The following is a 9,199-nucleotide window of genomic DNA, read 5'->3' on the forward strand; positions in this document are numbered from 1 at the left end:
CGAGGGTGGAGAAGGGGGTCGGCAAGGTTTGGAGATGTTGATTTCTTCGTTAGTCACAGGCCTGAGCAGCACATCAGTGCTTTCAAGTTAAAGGTAAGACATGGAAGATAATGTATCCCGTTGAATCTATAGGGATAATTAAGAGATAATTTAAAATATAATGATCCAAATTGGGACTGAGGAAACACACTGGCATTAACCTCCTTGCCCTGAGAGAAGGTGCCGTGAGAGTTCGTGGTCGGGTTTACCACTGATTTAACACTCCACCTCCACTTGTTCCTAACCCCCTGAGAAATCGGCTCATTACTGACTCAGAGGGATGAGCGCCAAGTCCTGACTCACCAGCAAGCACTTCCTGCAGAAATCTTCCAGTCCTGTTAGAAATGGCTCAGCCAAGGGGACTCATCTCCCTAAACCCAGGGAACCAAGACCTACGAAAGACCACAGCGTGAAGTCATGGACATGCCATGCGCACAGGATTAATGTGGTGGCTCTAATCCTCCAACATCTTAAAACCTTGCCGACCCCCTTCTCCACCCTCGCCCGCAATTCCCTCACCTTTTCTCCTGACATCTCTCACTCAAGTCCTATATAGTGGCCTTAAAGAAAGGTAAATGTGAGACTGGGCAGGGTGGCTCACGCCTGGAATCCCAGCACTTTGGGAGGCCAAGGCAGGTGGCTTACATGGCCAGGAGTTTGAGACCAGCCTGACCAACATGGTGAAACCCTGTGTCTACTAAAAATATAAAAATTAACCAGGTATGGTGGTGCGTGTGCCTGTAATCCTTATGCTCCTTAGAATAGTTCTTGCAGTGTTCGTTTTAGAGACATGTAATGGAGAGCAGTAGGGAAATAAATACTTGCCTGGTCTTCCCCACTTCCCTAATCCATCTGTCTCCCTTGCTATGTCTCCAAAGCTTCTCCAGCTAGGACACCAGAGGTACCCAGACATGGTTATGAACTCCACGTGTGTCCCTGGTGGACGCTGCTGGACCCCGCATGCACGCTTCTCTGAACCCCCGTTGCCAGTGGGGAGCATGAGGCAGCTTTCCCACACAGTGGGTGAGAACCAAGGTTAATGCCATCATGTGGGAGGCGTCTGTGTGGCAATGGCGGGCATCACTGTGAGTAGCCCAGGTCACACATGTCTGCTCTGATCTTTCTACATCTCTTCTTCCCGCTCCACTCCCGCTGTCTAACTTAATTCCTCTTTTGTCTGCTCCTTTCGGGAGACAGTGTGGCATCGTAGAAAGACCGAGCATGGGGAAGAAGATGCATTCTGAAGTCCCCCTGATTTGTGTTTAAATGATCACCTTGACTACTGCTATAGCATGAATGTTTATGTCTTCTGCCCAAATTCATATGCTAAGACCTAATGGCCAATGGGGTCGTATTAGTAGGTGGAGCCTTTGGGAGGTGAGTGGCTCATGAGGGCAGAGCATTCGTATCAGACAAGTGCCCAAAGCCCTGTGTACCATAGCAAAGACCTGGAACCAACACAAATGCCCATCAATGATAGACTGGACAAAGAAAATGTGGTACATATACACCATGGAATACTATGCAGCCATTAAAAATGATGAGTTCATGTCCTTTGTAGGGACTTGGATGAATCTGGAAACCATCATTCTCAGCAAACTGACACGAGAACAGAAAGCCAAACACCGCATGTTCTCACTCATAGGTGGGTGTTGAACAATGAGAACACGTGGACTCAGGGAGAGGAGCATCACCCACTGGGGGCAGTTAGGAGGGATAGGGGAGAGACAGCACGGTGTAGGGTGGTGGGGAGGGATAACATGGGGAGAAATGCCAGATATAAATAAAATAAGTAATTTAAAAAAAAAAAAGTAAATTAAATAAATTAAAAAAAAAAAGAGGCCCCAGAGAGCCCCCTTGCACCGGCCACCCTGTGAAGTGTAGAGCACAGTGAGAAGGCCACCTGTGAGCCGGAACGTGAGCCCTCCCAATTGTTCTAGCACCCTGATCACGGGCTTCCGGCCTCCAGAATTAGGAGAAAGAAGTTTGTTTTTCCTGAGCCATCCACTTCAAAGTGTTCTGCCGTCACTGCCCAAGTAGACTAAGACATCTACTTAACCTTGGTCAAATGTTCAGCCTTGGAGTCCACACCTGTAAAATGATGCCAATAACACTGTGTATTTCCTATGTGTATGATCAGGATTAAGAAGTGTAATTTATTAATCAGAAATTAGTAATTTCTGATTATTAATTCTATGGTGCTTGACACTTCATTGAGGCTTATTTAATATTTGGATTTCTTTTCTTTACTTTTTGCTCTTTCTTCCTGCCTTTCCTCTTCCCCTTTTCCTATTGAAATAGAATGCAGAGGACAAAGCAAACAAACAAAGAAAACTCCTAGAAGAAGCACAGAATTTCAGACCTAGAAAGAAGCTGAAAAATCATCCCTTCCGCTCTCCTCGTTTTACAGATGAGGGCATCGAGCCTCAGAGACATAAACTTGCCCGTGACCACACAGCAAGTGAGTGGGGGACTCATGACCCAAGACATTTTTTTCTAGGCTCCCTTGTACCACATCACGCTGCAGAAAACCCAGCAGATGGGAAGAGATGAGGCATGTGGTTACCATTTCTGTATTACATCCAATTCGTATTTCATTTAGAAAATGTATTTCTAGAACTTTTTTAAAAACCTGAATGATTTCAATTGAAGTTTTTTAAAACCAGGATGACTATGCTTCTAATTGATATCAAGTTCAAATTTCTAACGTATTTTATCTAATTTTGCCTCTCCCCTGAAAATATCCAAAGTATTGAATGCCCAGGTTTCCTGTTTGGAAAAGCCCAAGGATTTGAGCATATTCTGGGCTACTCTTGCCCGGCACCCAACCAGGGTACTGGACCTGGCCTGATGCTGCTCTCTGCTGCTGCCCAGCTCTTCTGCTTCACCCACAACAGTGTACCCATTTAATCATTAGGGCTCTTTTCTCTGTACAATTCTATAATATAATTCGATAAAATAATCCATGGTAACAAAAGTCTAGAATGGAAGGTGTCCGCTATGGTTTGAATGTGTGTCCCCTTCCAAATTCATGTTGAAATTTAAGCCATATTAAAAAGTGGGACTTTTAAGAGGTAATAAGGCCATGCAGGCCCCGCCCTCGTGGGTGGGATTGGTGCTGGCATAAAAGGGTGAGTTTAGCCCCTTCTCGTCCTCTCTGACCTTCTCACCTTCTTCCATGTGATGGTACAGCAAGAAGGCTCTCGTCAGATGTTAGCACCGTACTGTTGGCCTTTCCAGCCTCCAGGACTATGAGCCAATACATCCCTGCTCATTGTAAATTACCTAGTTTCAGATATTCTGTTACGGCAGCACAAAACAGACTAAGATGCTGTTCAACTCACTCCTCACAATCCTGTGTTGTTCTAGGAAAAATCACATAATTTAGCAAAGACTCTTTAGAGAAAATGTCCCTCCTCTATCTCTCAGAAAGAGGCTTTCTCAGTAGAAGAGGAGGAGGATGTTGGGTGGGGGAGAGAGTTGGGAGAGCTTTGATTTTTCTCAGTGGTCCCTCCGTTCCCAGTGCCTCAGCCTCTGCTTGCCTACTCCTGCATTAGGCCCTGTGGTCATGAATTCTTTCGTCAAATAACCATTCCTAAAAACAAGCATGCATGACTAAGCATGAGACAATTGCAGTGATGCAAGTGTGTGTGACTTATCTCATCTACCCAGCGTGACAGTTTGACACTTCAGGGGGAGATTTTCACCATCAATTCCCAAAAGAAAGAATTTAGAGTAGTGAACATTTACGTATGGGTGGCCCTGTGACGTCTCTGACAACAGCCCTCATTTGGCCAGATTCTCAGACTCAAAATGACAGCACTGGCTCTGCGTGCTTTCTGGACTCAGAGAACTTGCAGTACCAAAGCTCCCGTTTGGGGAGTACCTCCTCATCCGTGTAAGTACAGTTCTGAAAATTATTGTAAAATGTGTTATACAAAGAATGGGGTAATGTATTGCTGTAAATTGTCAAACCAGCTAATCAAAATATGCATTCACTCATTCATTTTTTTCAGTCATTCATAACACAGCTGTACAAAGGCTTATCAGTGGGTTTTTAGAGTTACAGAAAAACAGAATCTTAGCTCCACCACTTATCAGTTTAATATTCTGACTCTAGGAAAGGTACTTGATGATCTGATCCTCAGTACCTATCATCACTTGAAAAAAAATGGGAAAATAATACCACATCATAGCTTGGTCGTAAAGATTCAGTCAGGTAATGCATGCAAGTGCCTAAAGCAAAACAGCCACAGAACGGAGTTAGGAGCCTTACTGTAGATTCCAACATAATGGTGTCAATCAGCAAAGTGTCATCAGATCAAGGCACAGACCAATTATGCATGATGCGGGGATTTGATGTCTAGAAATCCATGTTCCTCTTGCATAAAGCTTTCCTCTTAATCTGTACTTTGCTCATGTTCAACATTTTGGCATTTTTCTAAGCTCCCCAACCTTAGGGCTCTTTCTGGTTTCCCACTTAATGTTGGATTAATATACCATTGCTGGTTAAACCACCTCATCCTCTCCTCAGGCCCAGTAGAAACAGCAGAACCAGGGACTGAAGCCACCATCCCACTGTCTTCAGCACAATGAGTCCTGTGAGTCTAAGCTCCTAGGAAAAGAGTTGCTTTTGGCTGCAAAGGGCGTATAACAGCAGCGGAAACAAGCAGTGCAATATTCATGGGGCTTTTCACTTTGTGGCACTTGAGAGTAAATTTAAAAGGCAATTTACTTCTCTCTTTCTCATTTTCAAGAAGAAATGAGGCCCAGAAAGGTGGGGAATTTGCCAGGATGAGATAGCTACTGGAGCGGCTAAATTTACCCCTACTCACTATTCAGATTAAACAGTTGCTTAGGATACCCCAAAGTCATCTCTGCACGTCGAAAGATTAAGTGCTTGTATAGACAATATCACATATTCCACTACAGCAATTTAATGATTTCCTGATGATATATGATAGGTCCCAGATTATCACTGAAAGGTATTTTAGATTTTGACAACTGACACAATTTGGAAGCCAACAGCAACTCTTGGAATTGAAGTCTAGTTAGCACATGCCCCGCCGGAAGCCACAAGGTGACATTCTACAGTGGTTTCTCAACTGTCTGCATGGCTAGCAGTCCCCATGATTGCATGGCTCAGAGATTGAATGAGGAGGCATCAAAGAGTTTGCCCTACATCTGTCTACACGCCGAAATCCAATATCTTCTTTTCTGAAAAAATAATACATGTATATGGTTAAAAAAGAAATTCAAATAGAACAAAAGGGTAGTGGATTAGTCAAGATTCTTCAGACAAATAGAACCAATAGAATGTACCTGTATATCTATAGCTATATCCATATCTATGTATACAGACAGAGGTATTTTAAAGAATTGGCTCATGGGATTGCGGGGGCTGGAAATCTGAAATCTGTAGAGCAAGCCAGCAGGCTGGAAATTCAGGTAAGTGTTGATATTGCAGTCCTGAGACCAAATCTGAAGGGCAAGCTGCAGGCTAGGAACTCAAACAGGGTTTTTATGCTGCAGTCTTAAGGCAAAATTCCTTATCTTCAGGAAACCTAGGTGTTTGCTCCTAAGGCCTTCAACTGATGGGAAGGGCCTAGCTTGTAAAGGGTTATCTGCTTTTCTTAAAGTCAACCGATTGTACTTGTTAATCACATCTTAAAAATTCCTTCACAGCAATATGTGGACTAGAGTCTGACGAAACAGCTGGGCACCATAGCCTACCCATAATTTTAGTTGATACATGAAATTAGCCATCACAGAGTAAATAACAAGAAGGGCCCACATCCCACTCCAGACCCTTTCTTCCTTTCCCTAGAGGTAAGCTCTTCAAGTGGCCAAACCCATCTTTCCAGGGAAGGGCATTGGTTCTATTTGCATCCGAATGTTTATGTTTGTAAAAAAGCACCAGACTTTCTCTATTCTTCACATTTCTGCAGTCTTTACTCTGTGCCAGGCCTTCTGTTCAGCACTTCGCTGGATTTCCTCCTGCCGGTCCTTTCTGCCGCCCAGACATGCAGTTGCCATTCTGTCCCCTTTCTACAGATGGGTCAACGGCGGTGCAGTGAGAGTGAGTGATATTAACATCCTTTCCGCTGAATGAATTTGATGACAAGAAAGGTTCAGTCTGCTCTGGAAAAAAACAAAATAATTTGAACTGTTTTTATTGGGAAATTGGGGGCAAAAACAAGTTCAGAAAAGTTTCAAAGGCGTGCTTGATGCCAAGTATGACTTAAAGCCCTGCGTTCTAGAACCCTTGAGTGACACCAGAGGGACATGTGCGGGGCCGTGTTTTCATTCAGCCACCCATATAGATGGCAATTTTCCTTGTTTTAAATTATTTATTATTTTGTGTTCCCAATTAAGCTATAATGTGACAGGCAAGCTATTTTACAAGGCTATAAAGAAAATAATCATGCTCCCCAGTGAGTAAACTACAAGGCCAAAAGGTGAGTTGTTTATATCAGGGAGAGACCCACATTACCACATTGAAAAACAGTAGGCATGGCTTGTTATTGCTGCTACAAGTAAAAATGGCTACAGAACAGAACAAGAGAAACTGGTTCCCAGCCTCCTTGAAAACACCTATTTTTAAAATAATGACAAAACTGTCTGTGTTTGCATAAGGAGAAAAATGATTGATAGAGGGCCTGGAGGGAGTCAAGTCTTACCCCCAAATTAGGGCCGCAGGGACAAGGAGGTGCTGAAAAGGTCCGGGGCAGAAACATCACCCGGGCTGGATGAATGGCAGAAAAATCTAGCAGTAGATTAACTTGGTTTGAGGGTTCCATCTTCTGAACATGCTGAACACACCGTATCTTAAATTCAAATTAGCCCGTCTATGGAAAACAAAAATGGTATTATAAGTCCTGCCTTGTCATTATGGTGGTTTATGGGAAGCCCAGATGGCTACATATGGCCACCAGACGGGAGCTGGTCTTCAAAACAAAAACAAAATAACCCAAAAAGCCCTCACCCTCAAATAAAGACAGAGGAACTCACCTGCTGAGAGGCACCATGCATTTCAGCTGGAAGTAGCTGGTGACAAGTGAGCCCAGGGGTGAGAGGGGGAAGGAGCCGGGAGAGTGTGTCATCAGAGCTGTTTTCATCTACCCCTGGTGGGTGGCACAGGGCTGTTTGTGGGCTGTGGGTTTGTGTATCTGAGATGTTGCAGGAAATGGCGAGGAAAGAAGAATGAAGACAAAGCGTATGGAGTTTCCATTGATTCAGCCAAGTCCACAACAGAAGAAAAGTGCCCTCCTGCAGAACTTACAATGCAATGTGTGAGAATGGACCGGTTACATCTTGTATTACTCACAGGGGGCCCCCACTGCTCAGAATAGGGCCAGCCTTAGAAGGCACTCTGAACCATTCTCTGAACCAAGAATCAGCAAGTGATTGAATCTGTGAGACTAGTATTGATCAGCCTCAAAAGAAATGAGTCCTATCTCCTCGGTCTCTGAAGAAACTCATTCTCTTGAAAAGCAATTCAAAAAGAACCTTCCCTAATACACATTAGATAAACAATGAGATATCTCCTAGCTTTCTCTTGGAAGCTTTCACCAGCTTTCCTCTTATATCTTTTCAATTCATTCTCATCCTTTTTGTTCATTTCTTTCCTACTTTGAGGCTTTGTTGTTCAAAAGCTAGCTCATATAATTTTTTAAATCTTTGTATTCACGTGTCCCTAACTAGAGCATGATCTTTTTCTGGCCGGTAGATCCTCCCCAAAATCTTTGTATGTATTAGGGCTCCAGTGAATAGGTGTTGGTCACGAGGAGGGATGACCAGCTAAGGGAGCCGATGGCTTTGACAGACACTGTCCGATTGCAAGGAATAGAGACGTGCTCGCGATACCTTGGATGGCGAGGTTTATTGTTGCACAAACACCCTGGGTGGTGGCCAGTCCACCAAGATGGCGGCTGTCAGTTCCTTACCGCTCTGTGTACAGGCTGCGCCCCATGACCAGAGGCAGGGCCTTTTTTCCCCTCCCTTGTATTTCAATGGGCCTCATACCTTGCTTTCAACAGTGAAATGTGGCAGTAGTGAAGTTGGACCTGTTCCAAGCATAGACTTCAAGCCTTCTGTGTCCCACTCAGAAGCCAGTCACCATGCAGGAAGCCTGACTAGCCAGAAAACCACCAAGCTGTGAGAAGTCCAAGCTGGCTACACAAAGAGGGGCGCTGAGATGACAGACATGTGCGGCCTGCTTGAACCTTCCAGCTCTGCTCAGCACTCAGCTGAGTGCAGTGAAGCAGTCAGCCCCGGTGAGAACACAGGGGAGCAGGGGTTCTCATCCTGCCTGGATTCCTGACCCATAGAATCTGGAGATGTGACTTTGAACCACTGCATTTTGACATAGATTAATATGGAACAATAGATAAAACACACAGAAAAGTCAAGAAAATGTTTTCGAAGAAAAGTGATCTCTGTAGGTTAACTACAGTTAGTTAATGCTAATTTATTGTATATTTCAAAATAGCTAGAAGAGAATAATTAGAATGTTCCTAGCATAAAGAAAAGACAATTTAAGGTGATGGATATCCCAATTACACTGATTTGATCTTTACAAATTATATGAATGTATTCAATTATCACATGTGCCCTGAAAATACGTACATCTGTTATGTGTAATAATAATAATAAAAACTTTTAAATAACAAAAAACGGTTGCACATAAACAGGGCTTGTGGAGTCTGAGGTGTTCTCTGGGTGTTTATTGCATGTTGCAAAACTCCTAAGCCCCTCCCGTGGGTCACTGAGTAGGTCACGGTCCCTGAACAAGGGCCCAGTTGTTCAGCCACCCTTTGGGTCTAAGGCCTGGCCCCTCAGTGGCTGCAGGTCAACTTCAGGATGGCTGACTTGGGAGTGGTCAGCCATCAAGACCTTGGCTTGGTCACTTGAGGACAAGGTGGCTGGGCACAAGGTTACCTGCTTGGGAAACAACTCCTGCAGCGTTGATAGAATATTTCAGAGACTGGGATTCATATGGAAATAGCACATTCCATCTCTTAAGACTCCAGGGTTAAACGGAGGGCCGGGGCTTTAGAAATGGCAACAATCAGGCCTCTGGTAAACACCCTCACAGGATGGGGACGCTGTGTGTGGGATCATAGAGAAGAAGAGGAATGGAGAGACCAACACAGCTCCT

At 44.2% G+C, this 9,199-nt stretch overlaps 1 long non-coding RNA gene across 1 annotated transcript; it reads left to right on the forward strand.

The window, feature by feature from the left end:
- The first annotated feature begins 350 nt into the window (after positions 1-350).
- On the forward strand, positions 351-3,029 carry LOC116528911. The gene is made up of 3 exons (XR_004259275.1): positions 351-453; positions 927-1,124; positions 2,341-3,029. It is a non-coding gene; the product is annotated as an uncharacterized LOC116528911 (long non-coding RNA).
- Positions 3,030-9,199: the final 6,170 nt, after the last annotated feature.

The sequence above is a fragment of the Sapajus apella genome, unplaced genomic scaffold, assembly GCF_009761245.1.
Source record: "Sapajus apella isolate SASKATOON/1434 unplaced genomic scaffold, GSC_monkey_1.0 scaffold60, whole genome shotgun sequence".
Taxonomy (NCBI): Eukaryota; Metazoa; Chordata; class Mammalia; order Primates; family Cebidae; genus Sapajus; species Sapajus apella.